The 13,207-nt window shown below is 55.6% G+C and overlaps 1 protein-coding gene across 5 annotated transcripts in view; it reads left to right on the forward strand.

Annotated features, from left to right (window-relative positions):
• Window positions 1-13,207, forward strand: part of PPP6R2 (protein phosphatase 6 regulatory subunit 2) — a 57,028-nt gene that overhangs the window by 14,241 nt on the left and 29,580 nt on the right. For all 5 annotated transcript variants that reach the window (XM_071418427.1, XM_071418430.1, XM_071418431.1 and 2 more), the window contains exon 2: window positions 6,713-6,845. The gene's annotated coding sequence lies outside the window, so the exon portion shown is untranslated. The remainder of the gene's footprint in view (window positions 1-6,712; window positions 6,846-13,207) is intronic.

Consider the following 13,207-nt stretch of genomic DNA (forward strand, 5'->3'; position numbering starts at 1 on the left):
GCTTCTCTCTCAAGGAAATGTGGGTCCTTTTTAGGGAAGTGGAATTGTGCAGTGGAGAAATGTTGATAACCCAAATGATCCAATTTCTTGGGGATAAAAATACCGGCGAGTGTAAGTTGTTGTGAGGTGGCAGTGGGGTGTTGTGTGTGAGCCTGGCAGCGCTCCTCACCTGCTCTCCTGGGAGTGCTTGACAGGCCTGGGGATGGATCAGGGCTGGCTTCCAGCTGGGCAGGGAGGGAGAGCTGTGTGGCAGGAGGGGGGAAAGGGCTGGGAGTGACCCTGTCCCTGCCCTGGGAGTCACCAGGCAGCAGTGGGACACCTGGGCACCCTCCATCTCCCTGCAGGCGATGCTCTGCAGGCTCCAGCTTCTTCCCAGGGAGCCCTGGCCTGGGATAACCATAAAATGATAACAGCAGCAACAACAGTGCCTCTGCTTGCAGGTGTGGGCGCTTCATTGCCACCAGGAACTGCACTGGGAAGTCCTGGGCTGTGTTTCCTCATCCAGGGCTGCCTGACCTTGGGGAGGGACCTGCTGTGGTTTAAGTGTCTGACTGGAAAGCCACAGCAGCTGCACGTCCATCCTGTGGTGTACCTGGAGTCACAGAATCAGGGAGTCTCCAGAGCAGGAGGGGACCCACAGGGATCACAGCTGCAGCTCCTGGCCCTGCACAGACACCCCAACAATCCCAGCCTGTGCCTCCCTGGCAGCGCTGCCCAAAGGCTCCTGGAGCTCTGGGGCTGTGCCCGTTCCCTGGGGAGCCTGGGCAGTGCCCAGCACCCTTGGAAAAGCCTTTCCTGCTGTCCATGCTGTCCCTCCCCTGGCACAGCTCCATGGAGATTTGAAAAGATTTGGAGCAGGCTCTGGCAGCACAAGGTGCTGGTTGTGTGCTGGATCAGCTCCTGTGGAAGATTCCCAGAGCTTGGCCAAGAGTTTAAAATAGTAACTGATCCTGGTGGCTTCTCCAGTTACCAGGATCATTCCAGGGATCTCATGATTTGCATATCGTTTTCCAAATGTCCACATGCAGAAGAAAAGAAATTTGCTGTTGCTCTAACCCTGAGGTGATGAAGGAAGAGTTGAAATGATGTTTGCTTGGAGTGGATTTAGGGATGAGCTGAGGCTGGGAGCAGCTGGCAGCCTTTGGGCAGAGCGGGGTGGGCTGGCTGCTCCTCCACGGGGATGGAACAGGAACTCCAGGAAACTGCCAGAGGGCAGGGTAAGGTGGGATACTGGGGAGGAATTCCTGGCTGGGCTGGAATTGCCAGAGCAGCTGGGGCTGCCCCTGCATCCCTGGCAGTGCCCCAGGCCAGGCTGGACACTGGGGCTGGAGCAGCCTGGGACAGTGGGAGGTGGCCCTGCCATGGGCACCCCCTTGTCCTGTCCCTGCAGGCCTTGTCCCCAGTCCCTCTGCAGCTCTCCTGGAGCCCCTTCAGGCTGTGGAAGGGGCTCTGAGCTCTCCCTGGAGACTTCCCTTGTCCAGGTGAGCACCCCCAGCTCTCCCAGCCTGGCTGCAGCCCTGGAGCAGCTCTGTGCTCTCTGGACTCTGTCCAGCAGTTTGTGTCAGCTGTTGTTTATTTACTGTTAGAACCAGTGCCTCTGGGAGTATTTCAATTCCTTATTAGGGTTGAGGTTCAGAAGAGTTGCTGGAAGGATCTTTATGTATGTATGTATATATGTATGTATATATGTATGTATGTATGTATGTATGTGTGTGTTTATTGATTTATTTATTTGCTGGAAATGAGGCAGCAGCAGAGACCAGAGCCCATCCCAGTGAGCCCTGTGGAGTCAGGAATGGGGGCAGGAGTGGGTTGGAAGGAAGCAGGACTGTCTGGAGTGACCATCTTGGTCACTTGGTGTTTGTGGTCACTTGGCCGTTCTGGCTGGGCATCGGGGCGGTGCCTGCATGGTTTTACAGCTCTTCCACCCTTCAATCCCTGAATTCCTGGCACAGACACGGAGGCTTAGGGATGAGCTGCAGGTGTCATAAAACCCCAAGTTCAGCAAATCAGTGCAGGTGTTGGTGGTATAGAACCCCCAAAATGGGAAGGCCTCTTGACCATTTTTCCCAGTCTTTGCATTGCTCACTTCTGCTGGAGAGAAGAAGCTGGAAAGTCCAACTGTTTTAGGCTGGGATAATTTTTTTCCTTTGAGTGTATTTAGCTATGGAAGGGGCTGCCCAGGGAGTTTGGAGTGCCCATCCCTGGAGATGTCCAGGGAATTCCTGGAGGTGGCACTCAGGGCTCTGGGCTGGGGAGAAGATGAGGATTGGGCACAGTTTGGACTGGATGGGCTGGGAGGGCTTTTCCAACCTCAGGGATTCTGGGATTTTGTTGGGGCTGCTCTTAAAGCAGGTGGGAAAAGGCTGAATAAATCCCAAAATTCATGTGAGTGGACATTGATTAGGGAATAATTTGTGGTTGTTCTCCTCTGTCAGCAGTGCAGGTACCCTGGGAAATGCTGCCTTTTCTTAATTCCAACAGCTTAAACTCTTCCTTTATCCGTGAAATCTTGAGGGAAGTTTTAACTTATATAAAAGGTTGAATTTAGCTCATCTGGGCTGATAGTTCTGATCAACCATGATAAAGTAACTGAGGCAGTGGGAAGACTTTAAATTTTGTTAAAAATAGCTGGATTTTGTATGTGCCTGTCCTTTTCCAAATGCTCCCATCCCACTGCTGCCTCCTGGGATGTGCAGCCCCTGTGCATCCCTTCTCCCTGGTCAATGGGCCCTGCAGCCCCTGTGCATCCCTTCTCCCTGTTAATGGGCACTGCAGCCCCTGTGCATCCCTTCTCCCTGTTAATGGGCCTTGCAGCCCCTGTGCATCCCTTCTCCCTGTTAATGGGCACTGCAGCCCCTGTGCATCCCTTCTCCCTGTTAATGGGCACTGCAGCCCCTGTGCATCCCTTCTCCCTGTTAATGGGCACTGCAGCCCCTGTGCATCCCTTCTCCCTGTTAATGGGCACTGCAGCCCCTGTGCATCCCTTCTCCCTGTTAATGGGCACTGCAGCCCCTGTGCATCCCTTCTCCCTGTTAATGGGCACTGCAGCCCCTGTGCATCCCTTCTCCTGCCTTCCCCAGAGCAGCTGGCACAGAGCAGGATCCTGGCATGCAGGATCAGGTGGGATCCCAAGATGGGGATTGGGCACAGTTTGGACTGGTTGGACTGGGAAGGCTTTCTCAACCTCAGGGATCCTGGGATTTTGTTGGGGCTGCTCTTGAAGCAGGTGGGCAGAGGCTGAATAAATGCCAGGTTGTTCCAGGTTGTTCCCCAGAGGATGCTGGGCACTGAGCAGGGCATGGTGCTGCCCCGAGGCTGCCAGAGCTCCAGGAGTGTTTGGACAGTGCTCCCAGGCATGGGATCTGGGGGTGTGTGCAGGTGATCTCTGTGGATCCCCTCCAGCTCAGGATATTCCATGAGTCCAAGGACAGTTCTCTGCTTCCATCCATGTGCTGGGTGCTGAATTCCCAGCTCCCTTAAGCAGAGGGGCACAGGGAAGGATCCAGACTCTGTCAGAGCCCATCCCTGTCCCTGCTGGTTGGACTCAGGGATCCTGGTGCAGGCTCTGGGATGGGCTCTGAGCCCCGTGTGCAGCAGGGATGTGTTACACACACAGCACTGGCACACGTTCTCACAGGAACAGTCACAGGAACAGGCACAGAACAACGGGTCTGCTCCTCCTGGGCTCTGCAGATCCTCCAGCAGGGCTGCTCCAGGTGCACGTTCACTGAGGAGAGCTTGGGAGGGGAGCTGGGATGTATTGAACAGTTGTTCATGACTTGCTAATGTGTGAATGCTTTTCTAAAGGCACCGGAGAGGTTTTCAGTGGGTTTTAGTCTGCTCAGTAACGAGCTTTCCTTGCTTGCCTGGGTGGATTCCATGGAAAGTGGATTCCATTCCATATTCCTGTGCAATATCTTGGGGCCATCTGTCCTGAGGCATGGAAGGTGTGGCCAAGGTGGGGAAGGTGGGCTCTGCTCACGGGATATTGTCATACAGATGTGTGGAAAAGCTGCCACACACTCTGATTTCATTCTCGTGCTTGGATCTGAGCCATGTCCCTGAAAGCTGTGGCCCCATCCCTGGCAGTGTCCCAGGCCAGGCTGGACACTGGGGCTTGGGACACCCTGGGACAGTGGAGGTGTCCCTGCCATGGCAGGGCTGGCACTGGCTGCGCTTCAAGGTCCTCCCCACCCAAACCATTCCATGGCCTCCTGATTTATACAAAATGGAGTTCAGTCTTGATTGATATTTTTAATTTGTTCATATTATTTGGGCCCTGTCTTTCCAATGACAACCACAGCTCCTTGTGTATATTTGGGATCTTTGGGACCAGCTGCTGTCTCATGGGAGGAGCTGCAGGTCAGCAGCCTCTTGAACTCCCTTTGGGTTTTGCTCCCACCAGACTCGGGGTGAGGTCTGTGCGTGTTTGGCCAGCGCTCCCTCCCGAGGGGGACACGGCTCCCTTTGTGCTGCCTGCTGCTCCTGGCACCTCGGCAGGGCTGGGCTGCTGTGGGAATGGGGCTGGGTGGAGGGAACTGTGGGGGGAATGGGGCTGGGTGGAGGGAACTGTGGGGGGAATGGGGCTGGGTGGAGGGAATTGTGGAGGGAATGAGGCTGGGTGGAGTGAATTGTGGGGGGAATGGGGCTGGGTGGAGGGAATTGTGGAGGGAATTGTGATCATCAGTGGCTGTGCCAGCCCCTTGCCCCTAGGGAGCACTGCCAGCAGCTGCTGCTGTCACCAGGCGTGTCCCTTGGCCAGCAGATGTGTCCTGGTGACAAAGCAGTGACACGGGGTGGGGGCAGGAGTGCTGGCTGAGGTGACACAGCAGTGACATGGGATGGTGTGTGGCTGGCTGTGGTGCCACAGGGACAGGGAGTGCTGGCTGTGGTAACATGGCAGGGACACAGGGGTGGTGGCAGCAGTGCTGGCTGTGGTGCCATGGCAGTGACACAGGGGTGGCAGCAGTGCTGGCTGTGGTGCCATGGCAGTGACACGGGGTGGTGGCAGCAGTGCTGGCTGTGGTGCCATGGCAGTGACACAGGGGTGGCAGCAGTGCTGGCTGTGGTGCCATGGCAGTGACACAGGGGTGGTGGCAGCAGTGCTGGCTGTGGTGCCATGGCAGTGACACAGGGGTGGTGGCAGCAGTGCTGGCTGTGGTGCCATGGCAGTGACACAGGGGTGGCAGCAGTGCTGGCTGTGTCCAGGGTGTCCCTGGAGGCTCTCCAGATCCATTCCCATGAGGATGTGACAGAGCTCAGGGTTGCTGGGGTCAGCCAGGCTGGGCCCCTTGGTGTCCTGGCTCCACAGGGATGTGCAGTGCCTGTGAGAACTGATGGAGAGAGGCTCAGGTTGGATATTGGGAACAAATTCCTGCCTGGGAGGGTGGGCAGGCCCTGGCACAGGTGCCCAGAGCAGCTGGGGCTGCCCCTGCATCCCTGGCAGTGCCCCAGGCCAGGCTGGACACTGGGGCTGGAGCACCTGGGACAGTGGGAGGTGTCCCTGCCATGGCAGGGGTGGCACTGCAGGGGCTCTGGGGTCCCTTCCCACCCAGCCCATTCCAGGGCTCCATGGTTGTGGAATGCAAAGCCAGCTGAGACTAAGACAAGTTCTCCCTTCCACACCCCCATTGCTCCCTGTCCCAGCTTCTTCCGTGCATTGTGAGAATTCCATGTGTTCTTCCGTGGCTCTTCCAGCCTTGAGCTCTCCAAAGCATCAGTGTCCATTTAAGCCAGAGCTGTGCAGTATTTTCTGGAACTCTTGGCATTTGTGGCCCAGCAGAGAATTGCTGAGGAGGTTCTTGTTTGAGGTGCCCCTGTTTATGGCAGGGGTCGGGCTGTGCTCCAGGGAACAGGGACAGGAGCAGAGGGAACGGCCTCAGGCTGGGCCAGGGGAGGGGCTGGGTGGAATCAGCAGGAATTTCCCCATGGAAAGGGCTCAGGCCTTGGCAGGGGCTGCCCGGGGAGCTTTGGAGTGCCCATCCCTGGAGGTGTGCAAAGAATTCCTGGAGGTGGCACTCAGGGCTCTGGGCTGGGGACAAGGAGGGCATCAGGCACAGCTTGGTTGGGCTGGGAGGGCTTTTCCAACCTCTCTGAATCTGGGACTCTGTCAAAGACCTTTGGGCACAGATTCTGGGGAAAAGGGTGACAAAGTTTAGAAATAAAACCCTGAGCAGTTTTTGTTCCAATCAATGCCCTTGGTTTGGGTGAATGTTGTACCTGCAGTTAAATAATCACTGATTGGATGATGAGGAAATAAATTTATATTCACATTACATTTAATTTCCATTGATGTGGGGACCTGCTGCTGGTTGGTCTCCATCTGGGTGTATCCCACAGCACACCAGGAATTCCTGGATTTCAGGAGATTGGTTAAAGCCCAGCTTGGAGTTGTGGGGGAGCTCATGGGCTGAGCCAGGCTTAGCTCTTCCCCTATGATCTGTGGTTGCTCTGAGCCTCATCCAGCCTGGCCTTGGACACTGCCAGGGCTGGGCAGTTCACGTTTGCCCAGTGCTGCAGGAGGAGGGGAACTGGGATAACTGGGAGGATCCTGAGTGGCCTGACTGGTGATTCCTTGGCAGGGACTGTCAGTGCCTGTGATCTTCCTTTGAGCCAAATGGTTCTGTGAAAGTTCATTTAGGGAAAAAAATAAAAGCCTTTGGCCCTCAGGTACCTTTGCTTATTAGTAACTTTAAAAAATCTTTTCCAGGATTAGAAGCTTGCAAAGAAATTCACACTGGATGAAAACCATTTCCTGAAGCTGGGTCTATTCCAGAAACTGTAACCCAAATGTTTCTCTGTCCGTGGAGGAGATTTCACATTTGAAGAAACTTCTACTGAAGGTAGGAACATCTCCCTGTCCTTTTGTCTTGGAATGCTTTGGGTGGGAAGGGACCCCAGAGCCCCTGCAGTGCCACCCCTGCCATGGCAGGGCCACCTCCCACTGTCCCAGGCTGCTCCAGCCCCAGTGTCCAGCCTGGCCTGGGGCACTGCCAGGGATGCAGGGGCAGCCCCAGCTGCTCTGGCAATTCCAGCCCAGCCAGGAATTCCTCATTGCCAAGATCCCATCCCTGGCTGCCCTCTGGCACTGGGAGCCATTCCCTGGGTGCTGTCCCTGCAGGCCTTGGCCCCAGTCCCTCTGCAGCTCTCCTGGAGCCCCTTCAGGCCCTGCCAGGGGCTCTGAGCTCTCCCTGGATCCTTCTCCTGTCCAGGGGAGCATCCCCAGCTCTCCCAGCCTGGATCCCTGGGACCTGAGGGGCTCCAGGCCTGCAGCAGCTCCAGGTGCTGCTGTTGTTGGCCCCAGGTGCTGCTCTGCAGGTGGGCTCTCACCTGAGCAAAGGGGTAGAACCCCCTCCCCTGTGGGATCCACCCAGCACTGGGGAATTTCTGGCCAGGGCCTGTGAAGTTCCTCATTAAGGGGCCAATTAATTCCCAGTAATGAGGACAAGCTCTGTGATGCTGGGTGCTCAGGTCTGGTGGCTGCTCCTGGGATTGATCCTGGTCTTTAATACCTTGAGTCATCTGAGAGGGAATTGTGGAGTCCCAGGGATGTTCTGGGAATGGAGTCCGGGCTCAGGGGCTCAGTCCCTGTGTCCCTGTGCCATCTTTGAGCCTGGGCTGCCTTTTTCCCCATGGAAAGGGCTCAGGCCTTGGCAGGGGCTGCCCAGGGAGCTTTGGAGTGCCCATCCCTGGAGGTGTCCAAGGAATTCCTGGAGGTGGCACTCGGGGCTCTGGGCTGGGGACAAGGAGGGCATTGGGCACAGCTGGGACTCAGTGATCCCAAAGGGCTTTTCCAGCCTCAGGGATTTTGGGATTCATGGTGTGCTGGCCAGGAGCCTCCCTAAAACCAGGTTCAACGGGGAAAAAATGCCTCTCAGAACCTGAGCTCAGGTCCATAATGGCTGGGAAGGGCATGGAACTCCTCGTTCCCTGTTCTTCTGGGCACTGCTGTGGCTGTGGCAGGAAATGCCCTGTGGCAGTGCCACCCTGTGCCCTCATCCTGGGGCAGGAAAAGGCAACAGGGATCTCTGACCACCCAGGGAGGAGTGGAACCATCCAGCAGAGCAGCTCAGGGCACACAGCAGGAGCTGCCCTCTCCTGCAGCAGCAGTTCCATTGGGGATTCAGTGCCCTGGCATTCCCTGGAGGTGTGGGAGGAGCAGGATCCTTCCCAGGGCCAGCACTGGAGTGGCTGACTCAGGCATTTTCCTCTTGGGAATTCCGTTGGGAAAAGCTCCCCTAATGCTCCAAAGGGAGAGGTTTTATGAAAAACAAGTTCTCCCATGGAAATAGGTGATGAGTTAAAAGATGCACAGACTGGAATGGTTAGGTGGGATATTGGGAAGGAATTCCTGCTGGGAGGGTGCTGAGGGCTGGGATGGAATTCCCAGAGAAGCTGTGGCTGCCCCTGGATCCCTGGAAATGTCCCAGGCCAGGCTGCATGGGGCTTGGAGCTCCCTGGTCCTTGTGACAGCTTTGGTAGGCTCAGCCTAATTATTTTAGTGTCCCAAGCAGATGTTGATTCCCTGATGTTCCTCTTGGGAACAGTGATCCTTCTGGGATCACTCCCAAATCCACTGGTTTGGGATCTGCCTGTGCCTTCGCCTCTTTCTGATTTGTGCTGATTCATTTCTTCCCTTTCACCCCGCTGCTGAGTCACCAAAGGGAGGGAGATTTGCTCTAAGGCTGTTTGGGAATTCCATGCCCAGCCCTTCCGTGGGAATTCAGCTGAGCCATTGATCAGCCTGGCCTTGTCCATCTGTGTTTTCCAGGAGGATTTTCCAGTGGTGGAACAGTTTGCTGGAAAAGCTGATTTGGGGGTTCACGTTCAGCAGGTTCAGTAAAGTGAGATTTTATTCCCTGGAGCTGGGATAACTGTTACTGGATAACTGGAATTAAAGGTGGAGAGTTCTTGGATGGATGTGTGGTCCTGGTGTTCTCCAGACTTCTTCCCATACTGGAATTGGAGGGAATTCCCTGCGTTTTGGGGTATTTTTTCTTGCTCTGTGTAGCAAAGCTTAAAATTATGTATTCTTATGGAGGAAATAGAGGAGATTTTGTATTAAAACTTGGCAAAAAAAAAGAATAAGCTTGAAATTCCCATCAGGAATCTGTGTCTGTCCAGGCTAAAATCCACCCTGGATGGAACTGAGACCTGCTCAGCTGGGCCAGAGCTGCTGGAGTTGGGGCTGGCTTTGGGATTTTGTACTGGGTGTTACTGGAATGGTGGGAGCATCCCAAAACTCTGTTTGGGAATGTCCCTCCTTCAGCACTTCCATGTGCCCCCACCTAGTAAAAACATTTAGTAAAAACAATTCAGTGATTTATTTTAGCAGGAATGATCTTAAATGGGCCTAAAAAATCAGTAAATCTTGGGAGTTTTGTCCTGATTTCCAGGAGCAGTTGCCTGGGGAGCTCCTGCCCCTCCCTGTTCACCTTTCCTGGCTCTGAGTGCACAGAGCATTCTGGAAAGGTTGGGAAATGCTCCGGGTGTTTCCTCTGTGCCTGTGTTTGCTGAGGCTCAGGAGGGCCCTTGGTGACACAGAACTGGCTGGGAATAACCCTGGGAGAAATCACAGCAACCCAGGGCCTGGATACTGCTGGAGCTGTGGGATCAGGGGGCTGGGAAAGTCACCTGAGGGTGACCCTGTCACCAGCACCATGCCCCCGGGGTTCCCTTAGAGTCACCTGAGGGTGACCCTGTCACTGGAACCACGCCCCTGAATCCCTTTGGAGTCACCTGAGGGTGACCCTGTCACCGGCACCACAGCCCGGGGTCCCTTTGGAGTCACCTGAGGGTGACCCTGTCACTGGAACCACACCCCCGGGTTCCCTTGGAGTCACCTGAGGGTGACCCTGTCACTGGAACCACACCCCCGGGGTTCCCTTGGAGTCACCTGAGGGTGACCCTGTCACTGGAACCACGCCCCTGAATCCCTTTGGAGTCACCTGAGGGTGACCCTGTCACCGGCACCACAGCCCGGGGTCCCTTTGGAGTCACCTGAGGGTGACCCTGTCCCCAGCACCGCTCCCAGGTTGCTTCCCTGCTGTTCCCACTGCAGTCCCCAAAGGGAGCCTTGGTTTTCTGGAGCTGCTGGCAGCAAGAAGCTGGGTGATCATCCATGAAAAATAAATAATTAAAGGACAAATTCCCCATTGGAATTCCCAGCCAGCGGCTCCTCGGCTCAGAACATTCTGTGTAAAACATTGATTTTGTCCTTATGCAAATGAGCAGCTCTGGGGCAGGTACTGTCCAGGACACAGCTCTGGGGAGGGTGGAAAATGAACCAAAATTAAATACAATAAAATAAAATAACACAAAATAACACATAACCAAAATGAATAAAATGTGTCCTCCCCCTGGCTCCTGAGCAGAGATGGAGAAGGAGAAGAAGAACAAAGCAGGGGTGGCAAAAGGGGTCCTTTGTTTGGGATTTTTAACAGCAAGTGCATTACTTGTTGGAACTTTCTATAAACTCAGCTGGAATTCTGTTGGCAGGGAATTGAATACTCCCAGCCCTGAGGAGGCAGGGTTTGTTAGTCTTGGAATTCTGTGTTGGAACAGGGAGATTAAATATCTCCTGCATTGTCCCAGAATTGAAACACCCCAACACTGTTTTTTATCATTCATTTATGGGTTGGAAACTGGTGCTGCAGTGCTGGGACAGGGGGGCTTCAATCCAGGTGGGGCCCAAAATCACCTCTACAGAAATCACCTTCCCTGGTGCCTCAGGCTGGGGAGGGCAGGCATGGATGGGATATTGGGAATGAGGAATTCCTGCCTGGCAGGGTGGGCAGGCCCTGGCACAGGGTGCCCAGAGCAGCTGGGGCTGCCCCTGCATCCCTGGCAGTGCCCCAGGCCAGGCTGGACACTGGGGCTGGAGCAGCCTGGGACAGGGGGAGGTGTCCCTGCCATGGCAGGGCTGGCACTGGGGGGGCTCTGGGGTCCCTTCCCACCCAGCCATCCCCTGGGAATTGCCTGGGCTGCAGTGCCCACCCAGAGGATCTGTAATTGCTCCTGTTAATGAGCTGTCCCAGAGCCTGGTGCCCGCAGGGGTTGCCATGGGGCTCTCCTTGGCTGCAGCCTCACTGCTCCTTCCCAGCCCTGCAGCTCCTGCAGAGCCTTGGTGGCAAACTCAGGGCTGGGGGTGACATGGGAATTTCCCTGCACGGGGCTGGGAGCTGCTCCCTGGAATGCAGCTCAGGTCCAGCCCCACAGCAGGTACTGACACAGAGCTGCCCTCCTGGAGCCCTCGTGGGTGTTGCTCTCATTGGATATTCCAGAAATAAAATCAGCAGCTGGGGAGGGCTGTGAGTGTCCACCTGAAAAAGGGAAAACAGCTCTGCTTTACTGGTGGCAAGAGTGACCTAAATTTAAGCACTGAGATGGGAGAAGTAGCAAATCCCATGGAATCAGAGAGTTCTGGAATGGGTTGGGTGGGAAGGGACCCCAAAGCCCCTCCAGTGCCACCCTTGCCATGGCAGGGGCACCTCCCACTGTCCCAGGCTGCTCCAGCCCCAGTGTCCAGCCTGGCCTGGGGCACTGCCAGGGATGCAGGGGCAGCCCCAGCTGCTCTGGCAATCCCAGCCCAGCCCTTCTCCACTCTTGCAGGGAAAGTCAGGCAGCTTTCCCTGGAGATGTATAAAAAGTTCAGGAAAGCTGTGGAATTGCCAGGATTACAATGGGTGTCAGTTTGGAAGGTGAGAATTCTGTGTGGATTCCACACCAATGGAAGGAATATTTCTGCATTTGGGTTGACTGAGCCCCCAAACCTCCTTCACTGTGAAGGCCTTTGGTGCCAGATTTTCCCTCGGTGAATTTATAACCAAGCAGAGATGGTTAAAAATACCCAAAGAACAGTTTGTGAGGAACACACCGAGCCCAGCAGTGCTGTCACTGCAGTGTCACATAGGTTGAACATTCAGATGGCTGCTCCCAACTCCAAAATTCAGTGCTAGAATCCCAAAATCCCTGGGCTTGGAAAAGCCCTCTCAGCCCATCCAGTAAAATTTGTGCCTGACCCCCACCTGTCCCCAGCCCTGAGTGCCAAGTCCAGGAATTCCTTGGACACCTCCAGAGATGGGCACTTCAAACCTCCCTGGGCAGTTCCAAGGCCTGAGCCCTTTCCATGGGGAAATTCCTGCTGATTCCCCCCTGAGGCTGCCCTGGCCCAGCCTGAGGCCGTTCCCTCTGCTCCTGTCCCTGTTCCCTGGAGCACAGCCCGACCCCCCCGGCTGTGCCCTCCTGGCAGGGACTTGTGCAGAGCCACAAGGGCCCCTGAGCCTCCTTTGCTCCAGGCTCAGCCCCTGCCCAGCTCCCTCAGCCCCTCCTGGGGCTCCAGCCCCTGCCCAGCTCCATTCCCTGGACACTCCAGCCCCTCCAGGGCTCTCCAGAGCTGCCCCCAGGATTCCAGGTGGAAAAATCCTGATGTGTAAAAGAAACTCAGTTTTTCCTCTGATCCATGTCCTGCTTCTGTGAATGCTTCACTTGAAGACTCACTCTGGAAGTTTCACCATGAAGGACTGAGAGATTTAAAGTCTAATGAGAAGATTGGGGTCTTCAGCTTTTTGCAAAGCCCTGCTGTGGTGACTGGAAGGCAGAGCCCCCTCAGTGTCATTCCTGGGGGGAAAATGGGCTTTCAGGAGCACAATGTCCAGGCTGTCCTGTAGCTGAGGGCATGCAGAGTGCGACCAGCAGAGGATCAGGCACAGGGACATTTTTGGATGCTGGAAAAAGCCAAAGGAATGGATGGAGAGAGTTCTGTGTGCAGAAATGGGGATGTGGGTTAGGTTAAAAACAGCCTTGTGATCCTGGGTATGGAATCACATGGTGCTGCTGGATCATCTGGGAATGTGGCACAGGGACACAGCCCAGCCCAGGGGCTGCGTGTGCAGAGCGTGGGAGCCAGGGCTGGCACTGCCCAGGATGTGTCCAGAGGGACAGCACCCAGGGAATGGCTCCCAGTGCCAGAGGGCAGCCAGGGATGGGATCTTGGCAATGAGGAATTCCTGGCTGGGCTGGGATTGCCAGAGCAGCTGGGGCTGCCCCTGCATCCCTGGCAGTGCCCCAGGCCAGGCTGGACACTGGGGCTGGAGCAGCCTGGGACACTGGGAGGTGGCCCTGCCATGGCAGGGGGGACACTGCAGGGGCTCTGGGGTCCCTTCCATCCAAACCATTCCAGGATTCCATGAATTCTGTACCTGGT

The sequence above is a fragment of the Agelaius tricolor genome, unplaced genomic scaffold (genome assembly GCF_023055355.1).
Source record: "Agelaius tricolor isolate 1412-34295 unplaced genomic scaffold, bAgeTri1.0.p SCAF_86, whole genome shotgun sequence".
Taxonomy (NCBI): Eukaryota; Metazoa; Chordata; class Aves; order Passeriformes; family Icteridae; genus Agelaius; species Agelaius tricolor.